General features: G+C 32.5%; 1 long non-coding RNA gene and 1 pseudogene across 1 annotated transcript; both read right to left on the bottom strand.

Moving 5' to 3' along the window:
• Positions 1 to 288: 288 nt before the first annotated feature.
• LOC148934587 (uncharacterized) lies at positions 289 to 1163 on the bottom strand. The gene is made up of 2 exons (XR_016141274.1): positions 918 to 1163; positions 289 to 542 (listed from the first exon to the last, which is right to left on the bottom strand). It is a non-coding gene; the product is annotated as an uncharacterized LOC148934587 (long non-coding RNA).
• A 6529-nt stretch (positions 1164 to 7692) lies between these two features.
• LOC148934586 (uncharacterized) lies at positions 7693 to 9492 on the bottom strand (annotated as a pseudogene).
• Positions 9493 to 14079: the final 4587 nt, after the last annotated feature.

Below are 14079 nucleotides of genomic sequence, written 5' to 3'. Positions count from 1 at the left end.
CCACCCACCCACCCACCCACCCACACCCACCCACACACACACACACACACACACACACACACACACACACACACACACACACACACACACACACACACACACATGTCTGTATATTTTGCTGCGTATAATTACTTTTTTAACCTTAAAATTTATATAGATTAAATTTATATAGAAAGGTAAATTGTATAATGGAAAGATTATTATTAAAAATATTCTGATTATCTTGTGCTCAAAATTGTAATTATAAAGAAAGAATATTCAGGAAAAAAATTCTGTGATGAAAAAAAATTCTGTATTATTTTTATTTTTATTTCAAACATCTTGCACAATGATCATTTTAATTCTTAAACTTAATTCTTTACTGACTTAATAGTTAAAATTATTATCTGATTAATAATTATAATTATTATTCCATCTTGAATATTATTATAAACTTTTGCATAGAATAATATTGATTTTAGCTTTTAGATTAGAGTTATATTTCTTGTAAAATAATTTTATTCACGTTCATGAAATTGCTTTTTTTCCAAATATACGGCGACCTATGACAACATTATAAACAAAATTAATACATACAAATATTATAATAAATAAAAAAGTTAATAATTTACAATATTTTATATTACGTATATACCTATAAGTAAATATATATATATATATATATATATAGTATATATAAGTAAATATTATTAAGAATCATGTTATATAAAAAATGCATATACATAAATATATACATAAAATTATAATTATTTTATATATATATATATATAAAATTATATATATATATAAAATAAATTATTATATTGCAATTCGTCCGTTTCAATCTTTTGAGGGTGTTCAGCACGCGGTTCATCTTCAAGACTGAAATCTCCTTGGCGAAATTTTTGATACCATCTTTTACATGTAGTATGACTTACAGCGTTCTCTCCATATGCAGCACAAATCATTGCAGTGGCTTCAGCAGCATTTTTCTTCAGATGAAACGCGAAGTGGATGGAAAATCGAATATGCTCTTTTGTTATTGCCATCGTGAACACTATTGATTTTTGAGGTTATGCATCAAACGCCAAATCGTATGGCATTTTAGAAGGCCAAATGTCAACGCTTTAAAACCGCAAAAGGGCGGAAAGATATATAAAATTTAAATTGTTATTTCGGTTGTATGAAATCTAAAGCTCAGAACTTTTTTGTACACCTTATATATATATATATATATATATATATATATATATATATAATAATTTACAATATTTTATACAAAGTTTTATATATATATATATATATATATATATATATATATATATATAAAATCATAAAAATATGCACTCCATTTTTAAATTAATGGTTTTTTTTATATTTATTTTTTTGTACATTGAGCAGTATGACTGACGCTAAAAAATCACCATATTGTTGGTTATGCAAAACGATGCGCGAGAGACAATTATTAGGCTTTTTGACAGCCCGTAACGCACACTCCCTTCTTATTCGGGGGCTCGAATCATGCTTGATGCAATCTCTCTTGTCGTGCTCCAGGGAGGATGATTTGTATGTTTGCCAATGGTGTTGGAGGATGTCGCCGCTGCAGTCTGACCTGTATCCATCGAGAGAATAGGACCATCATCTCTGGAGTACCGGTCGTGGGAATTCGAAAGAATACATGTATATATGTATATTGTAATATATGTATATATGTGTATCATTGTATTGTTGACGTGTTATTCTAAAACATGTTATTTGCGATAAATATCATCACATGCCTCGATAGTCGAAAGGATAAGCCTGCCCGGTAAGCAGGAGATCCAGGTTCGATTCCTGGCTGTGGTATTTTTTCGCAAAATAATTACGAATTTTCACGACTGATTCGTGGTCGGGCCCCGCCGTGACGCACACCCTCCCTTCTTATTTGACAGAGTGAGCCTACTGTTTTTTTTTATACTGTGATGGCAGTATGAACTGCTAGTAGACTGCATATCCTATAGCATTATTAAGCGAAAAATGTTGCCAAGTACAACGGATTTTGGTTAATCAGAATCCGCGCGAAATTCAAATCAGCTATATTTACCAAATTGTATTTTTATCAAGTATTATTTTTAATTTATAATAAAATAAACCGAAATAAATTTGATTCTGTTTACATTTAGAAATTATTTAATATATATATTTTTTTCTGTAATTTATACTATATAAAGATACATAAAAAATGTAAGTGTTTATATCAGTTTTTAAAAAATATTATAATATTTATAAATATTATATATATTTACAAGCATATATATATATATATATATATATATATATATATAAGAAAAAAAGAGAAGTTGAGAGAATTGAAATAATAAAATCATATTTAATCAAATATACATTTATATATATAGATTTATTGACCTTTAAAATAAATTGTTTTAGTCAACGTTTTTTTTACAAATAATTGATGTTTTTGTAAATTAATAGTTTTACAATAATAATGTAATTTAACTTTTATATATGTATCTAATATTAAACTTAGAAGAAACTTAAAAAAATATATATATAATTTCCCATACACTATCATAGTTTTTACAATGTTCTTCTAATTCTAGGAAAACATTTTCAAAATCTATGTTTTGAAATACTTGTACTTTTAAAATAGTAGAAATATTTTTCTTAAATAATTCATTATTTAATAAACAAATATTAAATATTTTTTCTGCAGCAAAAATTATTTTGTAAGTCCCTTTTATCGGAAATGTAAGATTCCTTAATGATTTTCTGTTTATAAAAGATATTCTTTCGGTAATTGTGAAAAAATGTTTAAGCAAACTTCACATTGAATTTTTCTCATAACAATAAGATCTATGTATCCTGATATATAGATAGAATGATTAACTGTTTTATTAAGATATTTTAATGGAATGCTATCAATATATCTATATATTCCTATGAATAATATCAACATTTTTTTCATTTTTATCTTGATTTTTATTTGAAGAAGATACAGTTAATATGTTGATATTTTCTAATTGTAAGCAATTTGCTTCGACAGACTTAACTTCATTATAAAGTAGTAATTTCTTATAAGCTGCAGAAAATTGGTTTGATGTCGGATTATTATTATAATCATCCATAGAACGAATACATGAGAAAAATATTTCTAAATGGTCTTGCAAAAACTTATAAGATAAAATATATTTTAGATAATTATTAATAACGTATTATAAGTATATTTTTTTAAATTTTACATCTTATAAAGCTTAAATATCGTGTTTTTAATTTCGACTATATAATAAATTTATTATTGAGTTTAATTCCAGATAAATATATTATAGATTTTGAAAAGAATTGAAAAATTATTTCTGCTGTGTCTATTAATTGTTATTGTTCTTTTGCTTCCATGTTCAAATAAGCTTCTGCTAAATAATCAAAAGTATCATTAATAATTTTAATAAATTTTATAGTTGGATCACATCCTAAGAAATCTTTGTGTTTATCATGCAAGAGTTGATCTAAGGCTATTGCAACACTATTACTAAATGTTTGCGTTGCAAGCTTTACGTTCATTTTATTCTGTGACCAGAATATATGTTTTTTTGTTAATTTATTGGCCAAATGAAAATAACTTTTCTCTTATAAAATGTGCAACTTTTTTATATATTCCCATTTGATTTCATTATTATTGTTATCATATAATATACGTCTACTAACTAAAGAATTTCTTATGAGTTTTAACATGTGAGCTGTATCTATGAACATTATAATCTTCTGTAGCTTAAATTCTGCTTTTTGATTATTAATGTCTGCTGATAATTCATTGCACATAACAATATTTCCCGGATATCCATCGAAATGTTAAAGCAATAATACATACAGTTGATTGTGTTGCAAATTGTAATACATTTCTGATAATCTCTGCTTTTTCTGTTCCTGTCATGCCATTCGTGAAAAAATAAGCAATTGAAATTTTTCATTTGTTATTAATTTCATTCAATAAATATACAATAGCTTCTTTTGCAAAAGGTAAATTTTCTCGTTGAGGAGTTAATGTTCCAAAATCAACACATCCAACGAAATATTTTTTGTTATGATCCTATTCGGCATGCTTACGTCCATAATAAGATAAGCGTATAATTGTTTTTCACTTCTTATATTTTTTCTTTTTAAAGCATCTATAAAAAGATATTTTTTTTTTATAATAATGTACAATTCATTAAACATTATCATTTAGAAAATATATGTATTTAGAAAACATATGTATAACAAAGTTAAAAAGATTGTTTTAAAAATAATTATTATTACCATTACATCAAAAGTAATAACGAATTATTTAAAGTTATTCTACCTTTAGTGTTTTTTTTCTTTTTAAAGCATCTATAGCTTGTTGACTTAAATCTAGTTCTCCATTTATACTATTATACCACGAACGAATTGTTGATAATTCTGGCAATCTATTTTTATATGTACTTCAATAAGTATATGCTTTTATGCTGTAACCATAAGTAACCTGAAAACCTATAAAGTTAGAGCAAAAGCTTGTAATTTAAATGGATATTTGCCATTTACTTTGCTGCGTTCTATACTTTTAATATATTTTCATCTTCTGTTATATTCTAAGAAACTATTTTTTTTTTTATAATAATGTACAATTCATTAAACATTATCATTTAGAAAATATATGTATTTAGAAAACATATGTATAACAAAGTTAAAAAGATTGTTTTAAAAATAATTATTATTACCATTACATCAAAAGTAATAACGAATTATTTAAAGTTATTCTATCTTTAATTTTTTTCTAAGGAGTATTTCATTGCTTTAACAAAGTAGCATTAACGACAAATAATCAGTTTACAGTTTGTACAAACTAAAAATTGTAAGATTTATATAATATACGATATTATTAAACACCAAGAACCTTTATTCGAAGATTTTCTACACTTATTAAATTATTCACATATCGATTGAATTAAACTTACTATATAGTTTAAAAAATTGTTATTTTTACTATTACCCAAAGAATGAAACAATATACTTGTAAAATTACCATTAATTTTACAAGTAAATAAATATAAATTTTTAAATATAAATTTAAATTTATTTATTCGTTATTGAAAGAAAGATAAGGGTGGCTCGAGCCATGCTTGATGCAATCTCTTCTGTCGTGCTCCAGGAGGATTATTTGTATATTTGCCAATGGCGTTGGAGGGTGTCGCCGCTGCAGTCCGACCTACATCCATCGAGAGAATAGGATCATCATCTCTCTGGAGTACCGGTTGTGGGGATTCGAAAGAATACATGTATATATATATATATATTGTAATATATATATATATATATATATATATATATATATATATGTGTATATTGTAATATGTATGTATATATGTATATTGTAATATATATATATATATAATGGTAATAATAATTATTTTTAAAACAATCTTTGTTATACATATGTTTTCTAAATACATATATTTTCTAAATGATAATGTTTAATGAATTGTACATTATTATAAAAAAAAAATATCTTTTTATAGATGCTTTAATATATATATATATATATATATATATATATATGTATCATTGTATTGTTGACGTGTTATTCTAAACACGTTATTTGCGATAAATATCATCACATGCCTAGGTAGTCGAAAGGATAAGATGCCTGCCCGATAAGCAGGAGATCCAGGTTCGATTCCTGGCTGAGGTGGTATTTTTTCGCAAAATAATTACGAGTTTTCACGACTGGTTCGTGGTCGGGCCCCGTCGTGACGCACACCCTCCCTTCTTATTCGGGGGCTCGAGCCATGCTTGATGCAATCTCTCCTGTCGTGCTCCAGGAGGATTATTTGTATATTTGTCAATGGCGTTGGAGGGTGTCGCCGCTGCAGTCCGACCTGCATCCATTGAGAGAATAGGACCATCATCTCTCTGAAGTACCGGTCGTGGAGATTCGAAAGAATACATGTATATGTGTATATTGTAATATATATATATATATATATATATATATATATATATATATGTGTGTATCATTGTATTGTTGACGTGTCTAAACACGTTATTTGCGATAAATATCATCACATGTCTCGGTAATCGAAAGGATAAGATGCCTGCCCGATAAGCAGAAGATCCAGGTTCGATTCCTGGCTGAGGTGGTATTTTTCGCAAAATAATTACGAATTTTCACGACTGGTTCGTGGTCGGGCCCCGCCCTTCTTAATTGTAGTGGTAACAATAATGTAAATGTTATTTCCCAGCATATGTATTTATGGTAGATATTTTTGAATAGTATCTTATGATACCTGTAAGACTTGTTCAGAATTCGATGAAATCAAATTCGTTTTTTTAATGTGGTTAATAACGTTTTTTAAGGAATTTTTAATATATAGGAATATTTTTTTTCTTTGTCTATCTTCTTGTATCCGCAAACGTTTTAGGATAATATTTTTTCTTTTTAAAACAGTTTTTAATTTCATAACATATGCAAATAAACGTCTCGGTGTTAGTTCTTGTAATTTTTCCTTTAATAACTTTTCTTCATTGTTGAATATATTTAAAGTGGGACTTTCCATACATTCTTTACAAAGAAAAATTTCTTTAGTAATCATCTTTAATAATGAGTATTATACTAATTAGTAAAAATAATATATATATTTATATTATTTAATAAAATTACAATAAAAATGTTATATTAAATAACCATTTTTAAAACAATATACTTTAAAACAATATATTTTATTATTAATAGACAAAAAGGGTGTAATGGCAATAAGAGCCCAGCGCAGTAATAAGAGCGCATAAAAATTTTATTGAATAATCAAAATGACATATAAAGATTATCGCGAGGAATGATGAAACGCAAGAGCGGATGTTTCGGCTAATCTTTTAGCCTTCATCAGCGCAAATTAATAAAAGTAGCTAAATACAAATAGACAAGATCTTATTGTAAATTATCGCTCATTAAATCATCTTATTTTAATCGCATATCAAAGTTCGTAAGACGGAAATCTCTCACACTGCAGCGCATCATCTTGGTATATGATACAAATAGTTAAGATGGCCAGCTCTTCGATTAATGTCGGAAGCTGAGAGATTCCAACGTTGTCTGGGCAAGAAGCTATGATTCGTTTGTAAAATTAATCTGTAAATGACTAGGGCATCTTATGCGATATGAGAGAGTCGTAAGAAAACATGTAAAAAGCTTATTTACAGATACATAAAGATCTCAATAAGGAGCATAATTCAGTTTACTAAATTACAAACAGCGCAGCAAGTCTCAACACACTAACAATTACATGATACTGCCATTTTGCAGCGGTACGAATAACTCTCGTCGATTAGATAATCAAGAGTTGAAAACTTTCACTTTCAGAAAGATAACATAAATGTTCGAACAATAATAATATAAATATAATAATATAAATTTAAGAAGGACAAAGCAGCACATAACAACAAAGTGATGGTAAAAATTTTAATAAAATATACTGACGACAATGTATAAAAGAAAAGATAACAAATAATAAATAATATAATGCGAGAAAAACGCTAGGTATAAATTTGGCTGTGAACATGGTTCTTAGAATCATCAAGTCTTGGTACAAGTCCCTGAAGATAAAAAGCATGTGTCAAATGGTAGAAAAATAAATATAAAAATGTAAAAACCATACGTATATATCAAAGACGTAAAAATATAGAATAAAATAATTTAATGAAAAATCAAATTTTAGAGAGTTTTTCCATTGCAGTTAGATACATTTCCGGGAAACATTCCGTATCAGTCTGCAAATTAATACTATTCTTCAGTCTTTTAATATACAGTACTTCAGAAATTAGTCGTTTGCATAAGTGCGGTTCTCTGTTTAAAATTTCTACATTTTCCCAATCAAACTTATGGTTAACTGCTAGTCTGTGGTCAGTTATCACAGAATGGTTACCCGTATTCCGTCGGATATAATTTTTATGTTCTGAGATTCTGGTGTGTAGTTGTCTTTTGGTCTGTCTCACATATGAAGCATCGCAATTTTTACAGTTAATTTTGTAGACAACATTGCTGTGAGTAGATGGTGGAAGAGAGTCTTTGCCAACTTTAATAAACGTGTTCAGTTTATTGAGATTACGATATGCCAATTTGACATACGAGTCTTTAATAATTTTTTTAAATTGTTCAGAAATTGCAAGAACATAAGGTATAGTAAAAAAAGAAATTCTCTCCGAATCGATCATCTTTCCAATGTTGTCAGACTTGGAGTTACTCTTGAGGAAAAGTGTCTTGAGTTCATGCAAGACATTAAAAACGAAATCCAGTGGATAACCATTATTCAGTAAAATTTCGACTACCAGATTAACGTTTTTACAATGGAATGTCGGATGTGAAAGTAAAATGGCTCTGTCAAATAGTCTCATGGCAGTGCCTCTTTTTTGGCATACCGGATGATTCGAGAGGAAATGTAAGTATCTTCCTGAGAACATCGGTTTGTGATACCAATCAAATATCAACTGATTGTCCGCCAAAATTATAGTAAAATTATAGTACATCCAAGAAGTTGAGCTTGTGTCCCGCGCCGATCTCCATTGTAAATTGCAAACGTGAGTGTAAGATATTAAAGATGTTCAGAGTGTAGTTGAGTAAGTTAGAGGGAGCAGCCAAAGCAATGTCGTCAACGTATCTAACAAAAAATGGGGGATTAAAAGACAAGGAATTGAGAGCTCTCGTTTCTAAATCTTGTAATGTCTGCTATAATGGGTGAGAGAGGTGAATCCAAATGTCTGTTGGTAAAACTTTCCATTAAAGGTGAAATAAGTAGTTTAATATGAATCTGACCGCGGTGATGAACTCAAATTTTGAAATTGAACACTTATCAGAAATGTAATCCCATCTGGCACAGACGCTGTCAATGGCCATTTATTATTAAACTTTATTATTAAAATTTTTAATTTATTCTTACTACCTTGAAGTATGTGGATTTAAATTTATCAGTGTAGAATTATCTACATTTGACAAATTAATATTTTCTTGCAGTATTTTCGTGCAATTACTGTAAAAAAAATACATTTCATAAAGTTTAATTTCAATTTACGGTAATTATATATTTATATATATATATATTAGGTGTACAAAAAAGTTCTGAGCTTTAGATTTCATATAACCGAAATAACAATTTAAATTTTATATATCTTCCCGCCCTTTTGCGGTTTTAAAGCGTTGACATTTGACCTTTTAAAATGCCATACGGTTTGGCGTTTGATGCACATAATCTCAAAAATCAGTAGTGTTCACGATGGCGATAACAAAAGAGCATATTCGATTTTCTATCCACTTCGCGTTTCCTCTGAAGAAAAATGCTGCTGAAGCCACTGCAATGATTTGTGCTGCATGGAGAGAACGTAAATCATACTACATGTAAAAGATGGTATCAAAAATGTCGCCAAGGAGATTTCCGTCTTGAAGATGAACCGCGTGCTGGACGCCCTCAAAAGATTGAAACGGACGAATTGTAAGCACTGCTGGATATAAATTCTGCGCAAACTGAAAAGGAGCTTGCAAAAGGAGCTTGGCGTTACGCAGCAAACCATTTCCGTACGTTTACATACGATAGGAAAGGTTCAGAAGGAAAGCAGATTGGTTCCGCATGAATTGTCCGAAGGCAACAAAAATCGTCGGCGTGACACTGCATTCACTTTGCTTTCAAAGTTCCGGAAAAAAGATTTTCTGCACAAAATCATTACAGGCGATGAAAAGTGGATTCTTTATGATAACCCTAAACGTAGAAAATCATGGGTTGACCCTGGTCAACCTTCGACATCGACGCCAAAGCCAAATATCCACGCCAAGAAGGTTTTGCTCTGTATCTGGTGAGATTGGAAAGTTGTGTTGTATTACGAGTTGTTACAACCGGGTGAAACAATCACGGCAGACCGCTACCAACAACAATTGACCAATTTTAGCGATACATTAGAAGAAAAGAGGCCATTTACTGACCAAGGACGTTGTAAAGTGATCTTGCTTCGTGACAATGCTCGACCACATGTTGCGAAAGCGACTCAGGACCATATCTTTGCGTTAGTCTAGGAACTTCTCCCACACGCGGCGTATAGTCCAGACATGGCGCCTTCCGATTACTACCTATTCCGGTCGCTACAGCATCATTTGACTGATACACATTTCGTGAGATTTGAAGAGATACGAAAATGCATTGGTGACTTTATTGCTTCGAAGTCGGTGAGCTTCTATCGTCAAGGAATTCGCAAGCTACCCGAAAGATGGCAAAAGGTCGTTGATGCAAACGAAGAATATTTCGCTGATTAATATTTTTTTGTTTGTTTTTGAATAAAGATTGAATTTTACAAAAAAAAGCTCAGAACTTTTTTGTACACCTAAACAAGAAATACGTGCATACATACATATATATGTATAAAACTATTAAAAAAATATATACATGTATATTACAAAAGTATCCGCCAATGTCCCCACGGTAACGTTTCCGTCGAATCCGATACGATGTATCGTTGTCATCGTACGGACTCAGAGCAATTTTCAACTCGGACATCGTATATACTTGATGTAACTTGGATCTTATACATGACTGGCGACGAGTCATTTCGATCTTTTCATTCAAGCGCCACGTGTAATCAGCGAACGTTATTGTTCGCGCTACGATGTTACTCTTTACACCTTTCGCTTTTTTGATGTCCTTTTTATCCACCCTTATCGCACATCTTTTCGCTCTGAATCCGACAAATTTCGTCATAATAGCATCGTTATTTTCGTCCTTCATTAGACCGGGTACTTTTTTATTCACGAGAGGCATACCATACGCGTTGTCCATCGGATAATCGCTCATACTGAATCTAGCGATGTCGCATTTCATTGTCTCGTACACATCGTCGGACTCGATGTGATATACAAGACTGTCTGTGTCGATGTACATGTCTTACATTTGTCGCGATACAGCGGTGACATATATTCGTGCTGAAATTCGTACAAGCAGATTTTCGATATATCGAGTATACACGTACCCACATAAATCGGCTTGTTGAATTTCACCTCGAGTTTACGCAGTTCGACGGCGATTAGGTTTTCCGCAAAAACGCTGCGGCTGTGGAAATTTGGTTTCGCGAGCATTGCCTCCGTGCCATACCGTCCATTCCATTTTATTATCAATTTTACATCCACGTGATTCCGAACATTTTCCATTGTTTTACCGAATACTGTGTTGTTCATTAATTTGTTCATTAATTTGTACAAATTTTTCTCAAAATCATTTTTCGCGTACGTTCTAAAGTGTGTATTGATGTGAGTTCGTTGTAATCGCGGAGCGAATTGAGCAAATTGTAATACGTGGTATATCTTTGCGATATGAAGATCGTGGCGCGTACATTGCTGCAGGTTGCGATAGTGGATGACGTACCGTTTCTTGTCATATATCGTCGCGAGAAGTTTATTTTGCCGCGTGCCGGGTGGTTTATCGCGCGTCGGATAGAAAGGTAGTTCAGTGTGTCAGTTGTGCAGATGATGCGGATACTCGAGATCGACCTCGAGAATATAACTTGTAGGCAAATCCGGAGCGATCGCGCTCGCGTCAAAGTTCGCAACGTCTTCAACCCATCGAAATTCGGCATAGGGCAGCGGTTGACACATCGCCCATCCGTACAGATTGTTCACGTCGTAATACATCAAATACGACGATAGTTTCGATGGGTCATATGAACGCATGTACTTGTTATTGACCTGCGTGTATCTGCCAGAATATTGACTGAGGCTACCGCATATACCGCGCTCAATAAACATAATCATATCGATATCGGTGAGTAACTCAAATTTTACACGCGTATGTTTCAGCACGGTGTCCCACGTGAAATCTGGCAATATGTAATAATGAGCGGAATCGAGACTATTGATACAACTTTCGCGAAAATTTTCAAAAACATCGGCCAATAATAATACATCGGTTTTTAAATATAGATCGCTGTATTCTAGAGTTTCAATAGAGAATCGCTACCAGATATTCACGGCGTGCGCGCAATCGTTCTCCGACACTGGTCAACGAGCTTTAAAATGATTCACGCGATGGTAGGCGCGTGTCCTACAGCTTGTTCGCGCGATCCACGTATTCGTAGAGAAAGACACCTTTACATGTCAACAAATCAAAATCCTCGTTCGATAGCGTAGAATGTAAAATTCGGAATGTAAAATTTTTAATTTCTCTCCACTTAAAAAAGATGTCAATTTATCGAGGCTGATACTCAAAAATTTGTAAAATTTGTTGTGTGAATCGATGAACCGTAGTTGCACAATTTTGCGAATCTGATTTATCTGCGGTATCTTTAACATGTTTAGTGAACGAAATGTATTTTTCCTTTGTTATCGGTAGCACGTCGATTCTGCCTTCGCACGTACGCCGTAGTTATTTCCATGATAACAAAGTGCGCGTCATAACCAGATAAATTGTGAAAGACTACAGGAATACAGTATGATTTTTTTATAGTTTAAATTGCAATTCAAATGCGCGGGTAACGACCGGTAAGATGGCAATGATCGTGTACCCTCGTCCGACGCAAATGATTTTTCACAAATGTGACAACGCGTCGTGCTACGATGTCTCCCACTGTTCTCTCGATAACGTTTCTATAGCGACATTCGCGGATAACAAAATTTTTACTTGACGCCAAGTCTTCGAGTTGCCGAACGAACCACGCAACGCAATCTTCGCCACGACGAAATTGATACGCCGATAATGTGTCATCGTACGAGCATCGCATATAGTATCCTACGCTAAATACCTTGTGCTGCTGTTGATATGTACGACGTCGTGTTTTTCCTCTCTGGCATTCTTCGCAGTATGCACTCTAGATCCGCATAGACGATGAATGGAAGTTGTTGCAGTGGTTCTTGAAGTCGAGCCACTTGTCGTCTTCGTTCGGCAGTCGGATGGCGCAATTGTTCATTCATTCGCAATCCACCGTATGCGATTCCAATTTCTCCGATGAATTAAAATAATGTAAACATCTGCAAACGGAAAACATGATTTTTTTTTTTAGTATTTTTAGCATTTAAATTAACAATTACAAAATATTTTACAATTTATTAAAAAATGTGTAGATCGATCACAAAAGTATTTCTTGTGTTCTTTTTTACTTAGTTGCGAGCTCACGAGACGGGACAAGATTTTGATATACGCGAAGTGTCCTGCATTATCATTACGCGGATCCTGCACGTACAATAGATTTGCGTGTTTCTCCATCTTCTTTGTTGTCAGATGTATCGGGAGAATCTCCTTTCCCTTGATACCGTAGATGTTGATGGAGAAATCGTTGAGATATTCGAACTTTTTAATTTGATTTATCGGAAACGTAATGTCTTGGAGATTCAACTCCGTCCTCGGTATAATGTGACTACGACGATTCCCGATTTGTATGCCTTTCGGCCGGATGCAAGGCCGCAACCACTGATCATGCAAAACACGCATTGTCCGTTGACTGCATGTTAATTATTGCTCGCTTTAACATAATTTCCCGCGGTAACTCGATGTAACACCCCGCGTGCATGGGATTATATTTATTAACATTAATTGTCAAATTTAATATACGTGACAGCGCCCATCCACTGTCGCATTCCTGAAACTCTTCGAACAATGCCAACGTAGGTTCGATGATGTGCTGCTCGTACCACTCATCCACATCCATCAAAGTACACAAAACGTCTTTCTAATTGATTTTTTGCACTGGCGAGACGCGCGATTCTTGTCATCACAGATTGTTTGTTTCCAACGGTGAGTCGAGAACGCTTAACATGACTGAGTTCTTCGAGTTGTTCGATGCACTCGTCACATCGTTGCAGCCACGCTCCACCAAAGTAGCGATCTGGCTGCACTGTTCCAGCAGCTCGCGTTCCACTCGAGGTGTTCCATTTTTTATATATTATATTACGTTCCACGGAGCACTTACACTTGCACGTGACTCGTCCACAATATCGTCTTTCTTACGTTGTACAAATTGGGCACATGTTACATGGCATTGTTTTATATATACAGACTGCAATTGGAGCAAAATCGATCGTTTAGCGCATCAAGAGTATTTATCTCAAGCTTCCTAACGGCATATATT

The sequence above is a fragment of the Pogonomyrmex barbatus genome, unplaced genomic scaffold, assembly GCF_055798465.1.
Source record: "Pogonomyrmex barbatus isolate J1 unplaced genomic scaffold, ASM5579846v1 scaffold9, whole genome shotgun sequence".
NCBI classification, from domain to species: domain Eukaryota; kingdom Metazoa; phylum Arthropoda; class Insecta; order Hymenoptera; family Formicidae; genus Pogonomyrmex; species Pogonomyrmex barbatus.
The sequence above is the reverse complement of the archived record's forward strand: the minus strand, read 5'-3'. Positions and strand labels throughout refer to the sequence as shown.